The sequence below is a fragment of the Lissotriton vulgaris genome, unplaced genomic scaffold, assembly GCF_964263255.1.
Source record: "Lissotriton vulgaris unplaced genomic scaffold, aLisVul1.2 SCAFFOLD_1533, whole genome shotgun sequence".
Classification (NCBI taxonomy): Eukaryota; Metazoa; Chordata; class Amphibia; order Caudata; family Salamandridae; genus Lissotriton; species Lissotriton vulgaris.
In genome coordinates this window covers 231,374-249,090 of record NW_028243822.1, presented here as the reverse complement: position 1 = coordinate 249,090, position 17,717 = coordinate 231,374, and positions in this window count along the sequence as shown.

Here is a 17,717-nt window from a genome sequence, read left to right as displayed (position 1 = left end):
GGAGACCTGTACTCTCACATATTTTGGCCATTTTTAACTTGAGTGTGCCATTAAACCGTTCCACCAGTCCTGCCGCCTGAGGATGCAAGGCTGAGTGGAACTTCTGGGTGATGTGTAAACCTTTGCATATATTTTTCACTAATTCAGCATTAAAGGACGTGCCATTATCACTCCAGATCACCCTAGGTAATCCGAAGCGGGAGAAATACTCCTTTATCAACATTTTTGCAGTAGACATAGCCGTGCAGTCTTTCGTTGGGAACGCCTCCACCCACCTACTAAAAGCACATACAACTACAAGGACGTACTTCAAGTTATTGACTCTTTCCATTTCGATGTAATCCATCTGAATCACCTCAAAAGGGAAAGAGGGGGGTGCAAAATTTCCAGTTGGGACAGGGGTACCCTTTCCAGGATTGTGTCTCAAACACACCATACACTGACGAACCAAATTGGTGGCCATCTTAGAGATATTCTTATTGCTCCACACCGGGTCTAACAATTTGCAAATGCCCTTGGCACTCACATGGGCAGGCCCGTGTGCCATCGTCACTACTGGAAGGACATACGCATTTGGTAACATCCATCGTCTTTTGTCTGTCACATCTGTCCAACATTCATCCGCATCCAGTCGTCCCTGCCCATCCTTCCATGCTCTCAGTTCCTCATCCGTCGCTTTGCCCTGTATGTTCTTGACACTCTGTACCGTGTCTGCGAACATATGAATATCTGGGACCCATCGTGCTGGCCCTGCCACAAACATTTGTGGTAATTTTTCTCTAGCAGTCTCTTTTGCTGTCTCGTCGGCAAAAGCGTTGCCTCGCCCGACATCGTCCACTATTGTCTTGTGTGCGCTACATTTTATCACAGCCAATCTTTTGGGTAATGTCAGTGCCGTTAGCAGTCGTAATATCAGTGGACCATGTTGGATGCGTTGTCCATGGGAGGTCAAGAATCCCCGTTCCGCCCAAAGTCGCCCATAATTATGAACCACGCCAAAGGCGTATTGGCTATCGGTGTAAATGTTCACATTCAACCCCTCACTCAACTCACATGCTCTCAGTAAGGCAATAATCTCGGCAGCCTGAGCAGAATTGTAAGGTATTCTAGAAGTCTCCACCACCGTCTGTAATGTTGTTATTGCCTATGCTGCTGTCGATGTCCCATCTGGTAATTTAAAACAGGATCCATCGACATACAGTTCCCCGTCTGGTTCTTCCATGGGCCTGTCTGTCAGATCCACCCTCCCCTTTGTCTCCTGTTCAGTCCTATACAAACAGTCATGTATGTCATCATCATTCGTGTCAGTATCTGTGGGGATAGGTAACAAGGTGGCGGGGTTCAATGTGGCGCACCTTTTAATTGTTACATGGGGCGCAAAAAGAGTCATCTCGTAACCCGTCAGACGAGCGCTTGTTAAATGCTGCGTCTGTGTCCTGTTCAGTAAAATATCCACAGCATGCGGTACCATTACTGTGAGATCTGATCCCAGCACGAGCCCTGCCGATTGTCTTATAGAGACCGCAGCAGCCGCCGTGGCTCTCAGACAGCTCGGCAGCGCTCTTGCCACATTATCGAGCATTGCAGAGAAGTATGCACACGGTCTCTGCTTCCCCCCAAAACACTGAGTTAAGACAGACAACGCGCAACCTTCCGCCTCGTGCACGTAAAGAACAAAAGGCTTCTGGTAATCAGGTGTTCCAAGAACTGGCGCAGAACACAAAGACGTTTTTAGTGACTCAAACGCTTCCTGACATGCGGGGGTCCAGGGTAGGGGTTCGCGCACTTCTTTGGTAGTCAGATACAATAGGGGTTTTGTTAGTAGCGCATAGTTAGGTATCCACTGACGACAATACGATGTTATGCCTAGGAACGCGCGCACCTCTCGCTGCGTATTAGGTATTCGCATGTTAGTGATCGCTTTTATGCGCTCCGGCGTCAATCTCCTCCCCACTTTCGAAAGGAGGTGACCGAGGTAGGTGACCTCCGTTCAACAGTATTGAAATTTCGGAAGGGATACTTTATGCCCCCTTTTTGCCAAATGGTGTAACAACTTTACAGTAGCATCCCGACAACCCTGCTCATCATCCGATGCTATTAGGATATCATCCACGTACTGCAACATTACGTTGCCAGGTGGAAGTTCCAGATCATCCAATTGTGCCTTTAGAGCCTGACTGTATATACTAGGACTCTCAGTGTACCCCTGAGGAATTCTCTTGAAGCGGAAGCTTCGGCCAGCCAATGAGAATCCGAAGAGATACCTGCTTTCTTCATGTACTGGAATACTGAAGAAAGCGTTTTTCAAATCTAGGACAGAGAAATATTTGGCCGAAGGCGGAATCATAGTCAGTATCGTAGTGATGTCCGAGACCACCGGATACTGTGGCTCCACTACTCTATTTACCTGCCGCAAATCAATCACAAATCTATAGACATCAGGAGTATTATCAGTTGCATCAGGTGACCGTCTTTTAAGTACAGGCAAAATAGGACTGTTACATATATTCGAATCAGTCTCTTCCACTACTCCAGACTGTATTAAATCTTGAATTATTTGTAACAAGGCCTTCTCACCCTCTCTAGGTATTCTGTATTGTGGAATTCTGGGCAATTTGGCTCCCACCTTCACTCTTATTGACACTGGGGCAATATCCATTCTCCCTACATCATTATCACTGACAGCCCACAAGCTGTCGGGTATGCCTCGAAACTCAGGTGGCAGCGGGTCGTCTTTTGAAAAACACTGTAGTGGGCGGGCAACATTGGGGCCTAGAGTAAGGTACACGCCATCCGGAGAACAATAAATGGTGGCATGCAATCTCTTCAATAAATCTAAACCCAACAAATTTTCTCCACAATTTGATGTCAATAAAAACGGTGAATCAACAGTAAAAGGACCAATCGTTAACGTGAGAGGTTTAGAAATGGGGCTAATCACCGGGGTTCCTGCGAAACCCACAGATATGTTATTCTTGCCAGACAGAGCCGCCCCTGGGACCCGAGAACGAGCCACTGAACTTTTCATTGCACCCGTATCCACTAGAAATTTCTGTTGAGACCCTAGTAAGTCGGCTTCGACATAAGGTCCCCTCTGATCAACTTCCATAAGTACTGGTCCCATGCTCTGTCCTACGCTGTCCTAGTTGTGGGAGAACCCTGTCAAATCGTCCACTGAGTAATCATCATTGTAATACTGGCCCCCGCTCCTCTGTGACTGTTGTCTATCTGTCCCGTTGTCAAAGTAATTGCCTCCTGGTCTCCCGCCCCCTTCTGATCGCGCAGCCTGTCTCCCAAAATCACCACTACCTCGTCCTCGTCCTCTTCCTGGACCGGTACCTGACTGGAGCAGCGGACAGTCTCGCCACCAATGCCCCTCCTGCTTACACTTGGCGCACTGGTTCGGTCCCAGCCTTTCCCTACTCTCACCTCTCCCAAAACCACCTCCGCGACTCAGCGCCGCACCTCTTCCTCTACCTCTGGCCACCTGCTGCAACAAAACCCTCGTCTTCAAATCCTTAGCCTTCTTCTCCTGCTTGTCCTTATTCTCATTTTCCCTGTGCTCGTAATATTGCGCCATACTTAGTATTCCCGAAGGAGAGGACGTCGTCCACGTGCTCTCGGACGCTTGCAGTCTAGCTGATATTTCAGGCAACAAATTTGTGACAAACCTGTTAACAAAGAGTCGTAACCCTCCATCCTGTGACACATCCTGTCCACTAAAATCCATGAACGTTTCCTCAAACCTCGTAAAGAAATCTGAGACCGCCTCATCCTTTTTCTGCTTGCAAGCCGTCAATTTGTCCCAATCTACCTTTTTCGGGGGAATGAGAGAATGCATATACTTTATAATGCGTCCTGGCAGAGCTAATATCTCAGCCCTCGGCTTCTCCCCTGGCTTACGCTCCTTGTCCCAATCCTGTAACTCCTGCCATGTACCTCCCAGCTCCTCCGTATGGTCCGTACCTTTCACCTGTCGCCACACATCAACCGGGACCAAAAGCCCGAAAAATAATTCCACATCAGCCAACGTCATCACAGTAGAAGACGCTGCTTCCGTGAGCTCTTTATAATAGGCGGTCGGATTCTTTCTAGAATCCGGTAGCTGAGCCTTCAATGACAACACCTCGCTTCTCTTCCATGGCGTATACACCCATTGCTCCTGAAAATGCGCATCAATTCTGTTCCGTGTGACAGCCCTCGTTACTGGGTCTAACAACTCGGGGACCTCAGGATGAAAAATAGGGTGCACCTCTCGCATTGGGTGGAGACCTGGGAAGTGGGGTGTACCGACAGAGGGCAATTCATTCCTGTATTGCAATAGTGCACGCAAACTACTCATCACCTCCTTCACCCCCGTGTTCGTTCTGTACGCTCCAGCCTGTATATCCCGTAAAACCGCCGGAGCCACACCTCCATATCCCTGCTCCCATAGCTGTATCAATACACCAGCCATGTGCCACAGAGCGTGCTGCTGCATCAAAGGCTCAAAATCTTTCATGGTGGACCAAATATCTTCGAACGAATAAATATTATTCCTGGCCCATTGACATGCCTGATTAGCCACCATACTTTTTTCATCTAAACCAACTGTAGAACGTGTAAGCAACTTCCGTACCTGTGAAAACAATCCGCTACCTGCGCCGCGACTCGGTGTTAGCATCTCCTGACTGGGGGTGGTACTAGCTGAAACAGTAGGGAGTGCTAAAGAAAATGGTGAGGGGGCGGGTGAAGTGGTCTGGAGTAGGGAAACGAGGGGTGTCGAGGGTAGGGATGGTTGGGGGGCACTCGCTGAAGGACCTGGAATGGGGGCCGAAAGTGGCAAGGAGGGGTACAAGGGCTGCGGGGCATAAGGGGGAGGGGGCCGGGCATTCAAAATGTCCTCCATCTCATCTGGGTCGTCCTCTCTCACTACGTAACTTTTATTTTCCCTCAACCTACAAAGTCTATCTGCGCGCTCCATGCGTAGTGCATTCTCATTCCCCACCTGTTCCTTCGCTTTCTGCGCCATAGTCTGGGTGGACCTTTTATACTCCTCTTTCTCCTCTCGCATCTTGCGTTTCCTGACCTCTTTCTGCCACACTCGCAGAGAGTCGAACATACTCTGACGGCTACGCCTAGCAAACAGTTTGTCTTGCAAATAATCCAACTTAGCTTCATCAAAAGAACCCGTCAAAGGCCATTGTAAATCCACATTATCAGCAGTGTACCAATGCCACAAAGTACCAAACATAATCGGGACCAGTCCATGTTTAACATACATATCAAAACTTGGTGTCCCTTCAGGGGGTGCAGGTTGGCTCTCGGCCAGTCTAGTATCTGAGGGTCGACAACAGCATCCAAAACATCGCAACTTGCTAAAACACGGCATCTTTACTTTATCTTGAATCACAACTTAAGTTCATTCACACACAAACATATAGACGTACATCAGAGAACCACGTACACATATACAATATCTCCAAACACGTGTTACCAATGGGACAAGGCCCGTCGACCAAGTCCTGGGGAACCTGGACTCTACCGCAGACCGAACAGTACGCTAACTGTTCTGAGGAAGGGGAACGAATCCGCCACCCGTGCGGCACTGTGGACCACTGCGCACTTTACCGCGGGAAACCCGGATCACACCCCCACTGAATCACCACACTAGGAGTTCAGGGGAAACGCGCCAGAGTCTACCCACAATGAGCCACGCCTTCACCACAGTACCATTCGGTCGGATCACTACAAACAATTACCTCGAAATACATCCCCAACCCCGTCAAGTCTGTCAGAGCACCAACTCGTACTCTGAGTTCCCCGGAGCACACTAGCCCCAGGAGCACACCGGCTCCTCAAACCATCGGAGACACTCTAGTCTCCCGGAACACTCCCGTTCCTGCAGCAATCACAGGTGGACCACTCACCTTCCGTAGGCGGCACCGACCTCTACCGTTCTCCACCTCCGGCTGCCAGGACCAACACGGTCAGCTTCAAGTTCCGCCTTCTGGACCCCGGCGTAAGATCCGAACCGGGACCTCTCCCGATCAGCAGGGTGGGGCAGCGCTGCGAGAACCAAGCTCGGCATCAAATGGGATCCCGGGCCCACCGTGCCGACCAGCGGGTCCCCGGTCTTCTGCTACCCACTTACGGGTGAGAAAGATCCTTATCGCGGGGTCCCTGTTCGGGCGCCATCTGATAAGCGTGGCTCAAATCCACTGGAGTGACTTACAGCACTCACCTATAATTACCTTATAGGAAGTCAGCCGGACAGTGGAGAAGTATAAACAAAAGTCTTTATTAGGCCAAACAACACTCATATGAGAGGGCCCTGTCCGACCTCACTCCTAGGAGTGCGAACGAGAGGACTGACTCTCTGCATCACAGCAATACATTATAATGCAATACAGTAAATGGGGTACGCCCCTTGTGGAAAGTTACCGAGCCTCAAGTCGGTGGACAATGCTCTCATACAGCAGGCATCTGCACCTGCAAGGGATACATTATTATCTCTGCTCAAGGCCAGGGAGCTAGGCTTCGGCGTCTCTGGGCATGAGAACATTACTGATAACGAAACTTGCTAGTTTCGACCACAGTAAGCCGAGAAACGAAAACTGCTGTCTTAGTATATTTCTGTATTCCTGCGGGAGGGGCATGAGCGAGCAGAGCCCGCAGGCACAGAGAGTAACACAAAATGGTGGCACACAGGCTAAGCTAAGAAACTAATATGGTCACGCATACATTTGAATATAAGCAGTAAGTAAGAATATGTATTCAGCATAGGTGTATATACGAAATGCATTAGTTAGTCATATGATGCTAACTCACACGTCATCATAGGGTAATTAGAGCATTGAAAAGTGAATTCTATCACATGCAAAGTGGGCGTGCCAAGATGTTAGCGACTGGAAACAGTCGCTAATATCGCTATCCCCTTTTACCAACAATGGCTTAGTTTTGGAAATATTTGCGCTAAGCGCGAATATCTCCAAAAACTAACGCCTGCCCTGACCAGTTCTTAGCCATGTTATGATATTGTTATCCAATGAGAGGGGGATAACATGGCTAAGAGCATTGTCACAGCCTGAATATCGCTGTATTGACAACAATATTCACGCATTTCGCCCGTTTTTTATCGCTTCTGAGATAAACCTTGATAATAGCAAGGTATCTCAGTGATAAAAACAGGTGAAGGGCGGCAATAGGAATATTCCCGCTAAGCCAACATAGCGATAATTATCGCTAGTTATTGGTAATATGCTCCTATGTTCGGTCTTTGTTGCCTGCAAACCAATTTTGCTGAGAAATGTTTCTGGTATCTTTTCTGTTTCCTTTGTTTACCTAGAATGAGTAAAAGTGTTTACTCTAGTGTTTGTATATGTAGGATTCCTACAGTACGAGAGAAAGTGCACCGCTCTCCAAATTTCTCTTTGGTCACACTATAGGCATACTCTAGCCTCTACTCATCGACTTAAGAGCATGGAAAATACCCATCATGCATATGAGAAAAAGTAGGTGCAAAAATAGTCAAACTTGGTAACATTGACCTCACCAACAGCAACAGTGGCGAGTTCAATATTGTAATAAATTTGAATCTTCATGTTTTAAATAGTAATGGTATTCAGAGCTATATGGTTGCCTACAAAAGCATTACCACTGATTTTGTCACAGGTTGCAGGACAGGAGATCTATATTAAGATTTAAAAGAAAGAGTTACCAAAACTCTATTAACGACTGTAACTGTAAATTCAGATGGAGGGTTGACATTGGCTTTAAAAAGCATTCTTCGCTACCCCTCCCTGGGTGTGTCTGCATATTTTTAGGTCTCGCCTGAGACAGCACGTGTTGTCTTTTGCAAGACATTTTGATAGCGTAAAGAGGGCTTGGAGCCCGCTTATTGCATTTGTTAGCTTCATTGTCACTCTTATTTGCTGGCTTCTGTTTGCTAAGGGCATCTTGACCTCACTTTCTGTTCAAGTGTTTCTCCTTCCCTAGAGCATGGACCAAGTAATGCTTCCTTTTTTTTGGTGTTGCCCCTTCGCTGCTTCTACTTTCTGCCCTGGTCTGTTTATTTCTTCCACATGCAGCAGTTCCAAACGGTGTATCCGTTTTCAGATTGTCTTCCCCCTATTTTGTTTGGTTTTTTTTGCTCCGCGCAGTTGCTTTCACCCACTTGTTTCTTTTGTTTGTGTTTATTACCTTTTACTTTTCAGACTCTCCTTTTCTACCCTGTGGCGCAGCATACCAACAACATTGTAATAAACCTCCACCTGAAGGTCTTTTGCGTCTCCTGAATTTTTTATATGAATTTTTTGGCAGCATATTGCTTTTCTCACTACACCACATAAAATGCAGCAAGAGAACCAGATTGTTAAACAAAATGCAAGTCTTTCAAAAAAAGGTCTCGCCTCGTGTGTGTGACACCAGCAGGCCACAGATTGTCAGTGTCGCTTTTAACAATGATTTTAAAATACATTAATGGCTTTGCACTATTGCTATTAAGGAATCACCTGTTTAGTCTGTATCAAAGTGCTTTTAAGGTTCATGTTTTCTTATTTGTAGGATGTCTTGGGCGTGATTAAAATGTTTTAAGCAAAAAACATGGTGTTTTAAACTGGTTTATGTGTTCATGATCACGGGTTTGACAGAACATTCAAGAGGCAAAATAACATTATATTCTAAAGTGATTTTTTGTTTGTTTGGCCGCTCCTATTGTGCTTCCTCCCATAGCTCAATGTGTACATTGTAACAAAGATTTGATGCTTTGTTGAGCCTACGTAATTTCAAATGCAATAGATGGCATTTCTCTGGACGAGAAATGTGAAGCAGCATAATAGCAAGATTTTTATTATTTTGTGTTTTTAAATAGTTGTCCTCCTGGGTTTGCTCCACGCTCTTACTTTCATCCTGTCGTTTCCTGTGTTTGTGTATGCCCTATTTTACTTTTCAATCTATCCCCTTCTATTCTTTGGTGCAGCATAACAAGTTTTAACGCATAGCCATTCCGATGAGCTGAGTACTGCAATGCGAGGTCCTGTGTGGAAGATGCATTGCGCAGCAGTGGTTCCAAGAAGCTGCGGTGCAAGGTTCTGTGATGAGGATGTATTGCGCAATGGCGGTTCTGAGGAGCTGCAGGTCTTAATGCGAGATCCTGCATCACAGCATCATACAGCAGTGGTTCCAGAAAGCTGTGGTGGCATGCGCTGGGGATGCATTGTGCAGCTGTGGTTCTGATGCGAGTCTACGAGGCAATGAGTTGGTCTGCATCAGTTCTGCTTGAACCAGAGCTGGGCTGGTAGAGCACCTTCGGGCCCACTTCCAAGGGTCCAGGACTGGGGTGGCACCACTTGGGGGGAAGCAAGACTCAGAGCAGGCAGAGTCCAGGAGCAGAGTTCATGGTAGTTGGAGTCCTGTCTCTGAGGCCCTGATCAGGAGACCAGCCAGCTAGTCCTTGGAGTCACTCTGGTGGCCCTGGGTTCAAGATGTAGGCCCAGTACTTCTCACTCAGGCAGCTGGGCAGTAGAGTTACAGTGCTTCTTGCAGCAGAGCAGAACATCAGGCCATCTGAGTCCTCCACACGTAGAGAAGTGTTCTGAAGCGTTGGGGTTGATGGTCCTGTTTTTATACCTAGTGGCCACTTTGAAGTAGGAGGTACTTCTAGACTCCTCCTCCTAGAGAGGTGTCTGGGATTTCCTGTCTTTACCCTGGCCCCAGCTTGTCTGGGGGCACAACAGACTTGAGTGAAATTCTCTATAGGTGTGCTTATGCAGAGCATTTGTTGTGTGCAAGTGTGGTAGGTGACAGCTCCTCCCCTTGTCAAGTCAGGGATGGTTCATCCTGTCAACAGCTATTCCACCTTTGTGACACTGTCTGTGTGCAAAACACTAAGACCAACTGCCAGCTACACCCACTCATTTGACCCAGGATACAGACTGCAGGCACAAAAAGGGTTGGGACAAGAAAGTGGCAACTAAAGTGACATTTTCAGAATTGTGACACTAAAGGAAAATGCTACTTACCAGTATGCATCTGTTCTTGGCATGTAGAGCTGCAGAATTGTACTCTATGCATAGATCTCCATCTGGTGTTGGACTCGGATGCTTGCACTTTGTTGTTGTCTTGGAAGAGTCTTTTGTAGTCACAAGATAGGTGACTCCTCCCTTGGAAGATAGTGCGCATGGGCATCAACTCCATCCTTAGATTGTTTTTCGCCATAATGGGAAATGATGGAGTCAGTAAGAAGTCAGAGATGTCCATGTGAATATATCTAATTAAGATAATACTGGAACAGATACAGGTTCCGGGGAGGCGAGTGGGCGTGTACAACTCAGCAGCTCTACATGCCAAGAACAGATGCATACTGGTAAGTAGCATTTTCCGTTCGAGGCATATGAGCTGCAGATTGTACACTATGCATAGACTGTACAGCAGTGTTTACCCCAGGGGTGGTCACTTGTATCTGTTGCAGTGGTTTGAAACTGTGTTTAAAGAACAGCCTGGCCTACAGAAGCTTGGTGCTTAGCCGGCACGTCAACACAATAGTGTTTGGTGAAGTTGTGTGGTGCAGACCATGTTGCTGCTTTACATATGTCATCTAAAGGAATGTTGCCTAAGAATGCCATGGAAGCCCCTAATTTGCATGTGGAATGCGCTCTAGGGGGAATTGTTAATGTGCGTTTAGCTTTTTGGTAGCATATTTGAATGCATTTTACTATCCACCTCGCGATCCCGGCTTTGGAGATGGGGTTACCTTTATGAGGTGGGGAGAAGGCTACAAACAGTTGTTTTGTTTTTCGAAAGTGTTTAGTCCTGTCAATGTAATAAAGTAGTGCTCGTTTGACGTCTAGTGTGTGAAGAGCTCTTTCTGCTTTCTGGGCTTTGGAAAAACACTGGTAACTCAACTGATTGGTTAAGATGAAAAGCAGAGATGACCACTTTGTTACGATGTATTTGTAAGAATGGTTCTTGTATGGTTAAAGCCTGGTTCTCACTTACCCTTCTGAGAGAGGTAATTGCGACAAGGAAAGCTACTTTCCATGTGAGGAACTGAAGTTCATATTTATGTAGAGGCTCAAATGGGGGACCCATGAGCCTAGTAAGAACAATGTTTAAATTCCACACCGGAGAGGGTGGCAGTCTGGGAGGAATTATTCTTTTTAGGCCTTCCATAAAGGCTTTAATTGCAGGTACTCTAAATAGTGACAAGTGTTGTCTGTTTTGTAAATAAGCAGCAAGTGCTGCTAGATGTAATTGTATGGATGAATATGCTAGATTACATATTTGCAAGTGTAGTAAGTTGCAAATGATGTCCTGAATGGAAGCATCCAGTGGATCAATATGATTGTTATGGCAATAGATGACAAAACTTTTCCATTTTGCTGCATAGCAAGCTCTAGTAGTAGGTTGCCTGGCTTCTTTAATGATGTTCATACAGTCTGGTGAAAGGTTAAGATAAGCAAACTCTAGGTCTTCAGGAGCCAGATCGCTAGTTTCAGTTGACCTGGATCGGGTGCCTTGTCTCGCTATGGTTCTGCGTTAGCAATGTTGGGGAGAGGCGTCGTTTTTGGTGTGGGACTACTGAAAATTCCAGTAGTGTTGTGAACCATGGTTGGCGTGCCCATGTAGGAGCCACCAGGATCATCTTCAGAGACTGTTGTCTGAGCTTGCGTACTACTAGGGGAATCAGTGGGAGTGGCGGAAAAGCGTACGCAAATCTGCCTGACCAGTTCATCCATATTGCAATGCCATTGGACAACGGGTGTGGAAACCTGGCGGTGAAGGTTCGGCATTTTGCGTTTGCGTGTGTGGCGAACAGATCTATGTCTGGTTGACCCCACATTTGGAAAAATGGTTGAAGATCTTAGGGGTGAAGTTCCCATTTGTGTATCTGCTGTGTCTGCCGACTTAGGAGATCCGCAATCTTATTGTGAACTCCTGGAAGATGTCCTGCCATGAGGTATATGTTTTGTGGAATGGCCTATCTCCAAATGTTTTGTGCGAGCTGGGACAGCTGCAAAGAATGTGTGCCTCCTTGTTTCTGTATGTAATACATGGCTGTCATATTGTCCGTCCAGACTAGGACAGTCTTGTGCTGTAAATGTCCTTGGAATGACTTTAATACTAGAAATATTGCTAGTAATTCTAGGTGATTGATATGGAGCACTTTCTGTTGAGTGGTCCATTTGCCTTGAATTGTATGGTTTAGGAGATGGGCTCCTCAACCAGTGAGTGATGCGTCTGCTGTTAGCACTATCTGTGGAACTGGCTCGAGAAACGGCGGCCCTTTGGATAGGTTTCGTGTGTTCTAAAAACTGCAGAGAGTGACGTGTGTGGCTGTCCACCAACACCAGATCTGTACGTTGTCCTTGAGCCTGATTCCACTGACGTACCAGACATTCCTGTAAGGGGCGCATTTGAAGTCTTGCCTGAGGTATGATAAAGATGCAAGAGGCCATCATTCCTATGAGTTGCATGAATACCCTTGCTGGGAGGGAGTGCTGTGGTTGAAATTTGGTGGTTTGGGATTGCATACTGGCTATCCTAGCTGCATTGGGATATGTAAGAGCTCTGGAGGTGTCTAGTGTGTCCCCTAGATACTGATGTATGTGGGAGAGCTGAAGATTTGACTTGGGGGTAGTTTAATTTGAATCCCAAGTTGTTTAACCGCTGGATGGTTTGATGAGTGTGATGAACACACTGGTTGAATGACTTGGCTTTTATTAGCCAGTCGTCGAGATATGGAAAAACATGGATTTGTTGTCTTCCTAAATGTGCTGCTACTACAGCAAGGCACTTTGTGAACACTCTGGGTGCGGTGGAGACCCCGAATGGAAGGACTTTGAACTGATAGTGTTGTCCGTCCACTATGAACATTAGATACTTCCTGTGAGCAGGGTGTATGGGAATGAGGAAGTAGGCATCCTTGAGATCTAGTATGGCAAGGAAGTTGCCTTGTTGCAGCAGTGGGAGGACCTGTTGGAAAGTGATCATATGAAAATTATCTGACTGTATATACAGATTGAGGGGTCTGAGGTCGAGAATCAGCCTTAGGGTCCCGTCCTTTTTGGGGATTAGAAAATACAGCGAGTAAACCCCTGTTCCTTGATGTTGTAAGGGAACTGGTTTGATTGCGTGGTTTTGAAGCAGTGAGAGAACCTCTTGTTTTAAGAGCGTGAGGTGTTCCTTGGACATTGGACGCTGTTTGGGTGGTATGGTGGGTGGGATTGTTGTAAGTTCCAGGCACTAACCATACTGGATAATTTGTTTTACCCACTTGTCTGTTGTGATGGAATCCCAGACAGGAAGGAACTGTGAGAGTCTCCCCCTGACTGGAGTAGAATGGTCTAGAGGGAGTGGAGGGAAGTCACTATTTATTAGTGGTGGAGGCGTGAGTGTTGTTGTTACCTCATCCTCTCTCTTTGTTGTTATTTCCCCTGTATCCGCCTCTAAAATATGCTCTGTTGGGGGATGTTTGCGTGGTGTTTTTGTAGGAAGAGGAGGCGGTCTCTGTTCCAATGTTTTTGGATGCTCCTCTATAGAAGGTGCGACTAAAGGACCAACGTGTGGATGGAGACTTTAATGCTCCCATGGATTTAGCAGTCTCTGTGTCCATTTTCATCTTCTCTAGAGTGATGTCTACAGCCAGTCCAAAAAGTTGTTCCTGATTGAACGGCTGGTTGAGGATAGTTGTTTGTACCTCTTGTTTAAAACCTGAAATGCATAAACAAGCATGTCGACTGAGTAGCTCACAAGTGTTAATGGACCAAGAAGCTGTGTCTGCTGCATCAAGGGCGCACTTCATTGATGTGTTGGTCATTAATTTGCCCTCTTGAATTAAGTCATTTGCCTGGGTTTTGTATTGATCAGGTAAATGTTGTAATGGGGTTTCTAGTCGGTCATAGTGAGCCCTATCGTACCTAGCAAGTAATGCTTGGGTGTTGGTTATGCGCCAGTGGTGAGCTGCTTGGGCCGCAACTCTCTTGCCAGAGGCTTCTAACAATCTAGATTTCTTATCCGGAGGTGGTGCATCACCAGAGGTTTGAGAGTTGGCGTGTTTCCTAGCGTTAGTTACCACTAGTGAGTTTAAGGGCAGCATCCCTTTGATTTAGGTGGGATCATCGGGGACAGGTTTATATTTTTTGTCAATCCTGGGATTGAGAATTCTAGTTCTCACCGGATCTTTTTTTAAACATTTTATTGGGTTTCCAGTAAACATAATCATTACAAACATCGAGCCCCCCTATCGAACATACACAGTGCAAAAAGGGCAGCTTTACAGTATACCAGCCCCTCCATAACCCCATACACAGCCATTCAGCCAAAAACCCAGATTAGGGCAGGCGGCGAACACATTACAGAGAGAAATCTACTGTCCGGAAAGATCAATACACTCCAGCTTATGCCTCCCATCCCGCCCCCCAAGAAGCGCTCTACCCTCTCTCAGCTCCAAACTCCCGGCCACGCTCCCGGGAAGGACACAACCACCCCAACTAGACCTAGAAGGGCTCCCTCCCGTTCCATGTACATCTCCTGGTGATATTGAGCAGGGGATTCAAGTCTGCCTATTTTACCTCGGGTAGTGGACCAATGTGGATTAAGCACTCAAATGCCAGGCCCCCCTCTTAGCTGCCAGAGGTCCTATTGAAGAGCCACGGTCTCTCCTCCACCAGCACTAGCGTCCACGGGGTCCTCCGCAGTGCCCCTGCTGTTAATATATGTCTGGTACAGTCCCCAAAAGTTCTTCGGGCGGCTTGTGGGGGGCAGCAACTCGCTATAGTGCTCGGATTGCGTACAGCAGTAAAGCATGTCGTGCGCCCAGCGCTGGATTGTGGGTGCTGGTCCCCTCATCCAACAGATAGCAACTACGCGCTTAGCCATAAGCATTCCCTTATCTACTAGCCTACTTATCGCAACTGGCAGGTTCCTAGAGCGACCAGCAGTACCAGGGCGGGGTCCGGGACCAACTCCGACTCTACAATCCTGCTCATCTCAGTGAAAATATCTTCCCAGTATGTGCGCACTCCTGGGCACTGCCACGCCAAGTGCAGAAAATCCGCCTCCGGCTCATGGCACCTTTCACATTCAGCAGTCTGTCGTAGACCGTACCTATGAAGCCTCTCTGGAGTATAATATATTCTGTTAACGAATTTGAAATGTATCAGTCTATGTTTGCCATTCAAAGATATCCTCCTAGTGTTAACGCAGCAATAGCGCCACATGTCATAATCAATTGAGTTCTATAGGTCCCTTTGCCACAGCCCGAGCCCTCGAGAACTGGTGCTCCCTATGGGTCGAGGCAATCTTATATAAATTGGTCAGAAGCTTACGAGGAGATTCAGGTTTAATTATGTACGTTAATTCAGGGACATCCGGCGGCTCTGCTAAGTCATCTCCAAGCAGTCCCAGAAGGGCGCTTTCCACTCTATGAAAGTGGAAGCGCAGCAATAAAGAGGCCTCATCTCCAGGTCCCACTACCTGGTCCCATGTTTTAACCTTCTCATCGTGAAATAATTCCCCAGCGCGGGTGATATTAAGCTTGTGCATGGCTCGTATTACACCCTTCTCTCTGATGGGGGATAGCCACTGGGCCCATTCTACCGGCATGCTAGGCGAGTAGAGCAACGCGCCACCCTGTAATTGCAGAAGGCAATGCCATGCATGGTTCGTAGCCGAGATGGAATCCAAGATCCCAGTTCTGCAGTCTGTCGGTTGGAAAATTGTAGCCGGAAGCGGAAGAGGGTCGGCAAATAATCTTCCCATGCACACGTGTGGAATGCGGACATCCCCATGTATCCAAGTATGCAAGTGGGGCGCCTGCGCCACTCTGTAGTACAACTCCAAGTCCGGAGCACCAAGGCCGCCCAAGCTATAGGGCAGTGTGAGTAGTGCCCAGTTCGCTCTGGGTTGCTTGCCCACCCAAGCTAGTTTAATCAGCAGCTGCGTCAGTCTCTGAAAGGATCGTGGCAAACAGGAATAAGAATCGAGGCAATACAACCATTTTCATGATCGAGATGCGACCCAGGAGCGTAAGCGGGAGCCTGCATCATGCCTCCGCATCGTCCTCAAGCTTGCTGAAAGCAACCCCGTAATTTTCTCTGAACAGTGTCTCACAGTCAGTGTGTAGTCGGACTCCCAGATATCTGATTTGGTCCGTGGTCCATACCAACGGAAACTCCATGTCGAACTCCTGAGTAGCCGGGGTGAGGGGGAAGGTCAGCGATTTCGCCCAGTTCACTTTCAGGCCAGATAAGGCACCAGAGTGAACAACCTCACGGAACATTGAGGTTAGATTATGTTCAGGGTCACGGACGTACAACAGCGTGTCATCTGCGTACATCAAGACCACAATCCTGTATGTAGGAAATCCTATGCCTTCACTGCTTTGGTATTCGCGAAGCGCACATGCATGTGGAGAAGTGTGGCTCACTGGTTAGAGGAGGCAGACCCAGAAGCAGAGGTCAGACCCGGGACCAGGGTTCAATTCCCGACCCGGCAGGGTCTTGAGCTCAAATGTCCACGGACTCGATAATTCTCGCTTCGGTGCCTGACCTAATCATGGGTTCACACTCTGCAACTCTGGGCATTAAGCTTGCTTAATCTCCACAACGGCCCCCCGCGGCGGGATGCCTGGCTTTCACCTTTGGGATGCCCTGTAGTGGCTATCTCACAGGGAAAAGCCAGGACGGGTTCCCAAGGCAAGCGCTTAGAGACCCCTGGGTGATAAGCGCTATATAAATCCAATATACAATACAATACAATACAATACAAGCGGTTCTGCAACCTGTGCGTACAGCAGGGGGGACAACGGGCACCCCTGCCGGGTCCCCCTAGTAATCGGAAAAGAGTCCGTGACCAAATCGCCGAGCTGCAGCCGGGCCCTGGGTTTATTATATAGGGAGCCAATCATTTGCAGGAATGGCAAGCCAAGTCCCATTCGCTGCAGCACCTGTCGCATGAAGGGCCATTCCACTGAGTCGAAGGCCTTCTCTATGTCTAGGAACACTGCTATTGCCCTGGTGTCTTGTTTTACATGCTGTATAGCACAGAGGACCGTGCGGATATTATCTGTTAGGTTTCTACAGGGGATAAAGCCCGCCTGTTCCGGAGCGACAAGCAGGGGAGCCAGGAGCACCAGACTATTCGCTAACACTTTGGCATACATTTTTGCATCCACGTTTAGCAGGGAGAGAGGCCTATACGAGCTACACTCGTCATGTGTCTTGTTTGGCTTAAGAATGGTAACCAAGAATGCCTCTCATTGAGTGCGGCATACTACCTTCCACACAAATGTCATCAAACAGAGCCGAGAGGTGCAGGAGCAGTTTGTCCTGGAAGGCTTTATAAAAAGCCACCGTGAGCCCATCCGCCCCGGGGGGCACTGCCCGACCGCATGCCCGCAAGAACCTCAACAATCTCATCTCGCTCTATTGGAAGCATCAGCAATTCCCTGTGCGTGTTGGTGACCATAGGCAATTTTATATGTTCCAGATAATCTAACATTTCCTCATCTAGGTCTCCACACTTGGAGGAGTACAGGTCTGTGTAAAACCTTCTGAACATTTGTGCGATTTCTGTCTCGTCTGTGAGGATCATTCCCTCCTCGTTCCTTATCTCCGTGACCAGGTGCTTTCCCCTCCGCCCTCTTACTACCCTCGCAAGCACCGAGCCAGGCCTCTCCCCCTCTCCGTAAACGTGAGCCGTTGCGTATTTTCCCATGTTTTTGACCTCCCTGTCTG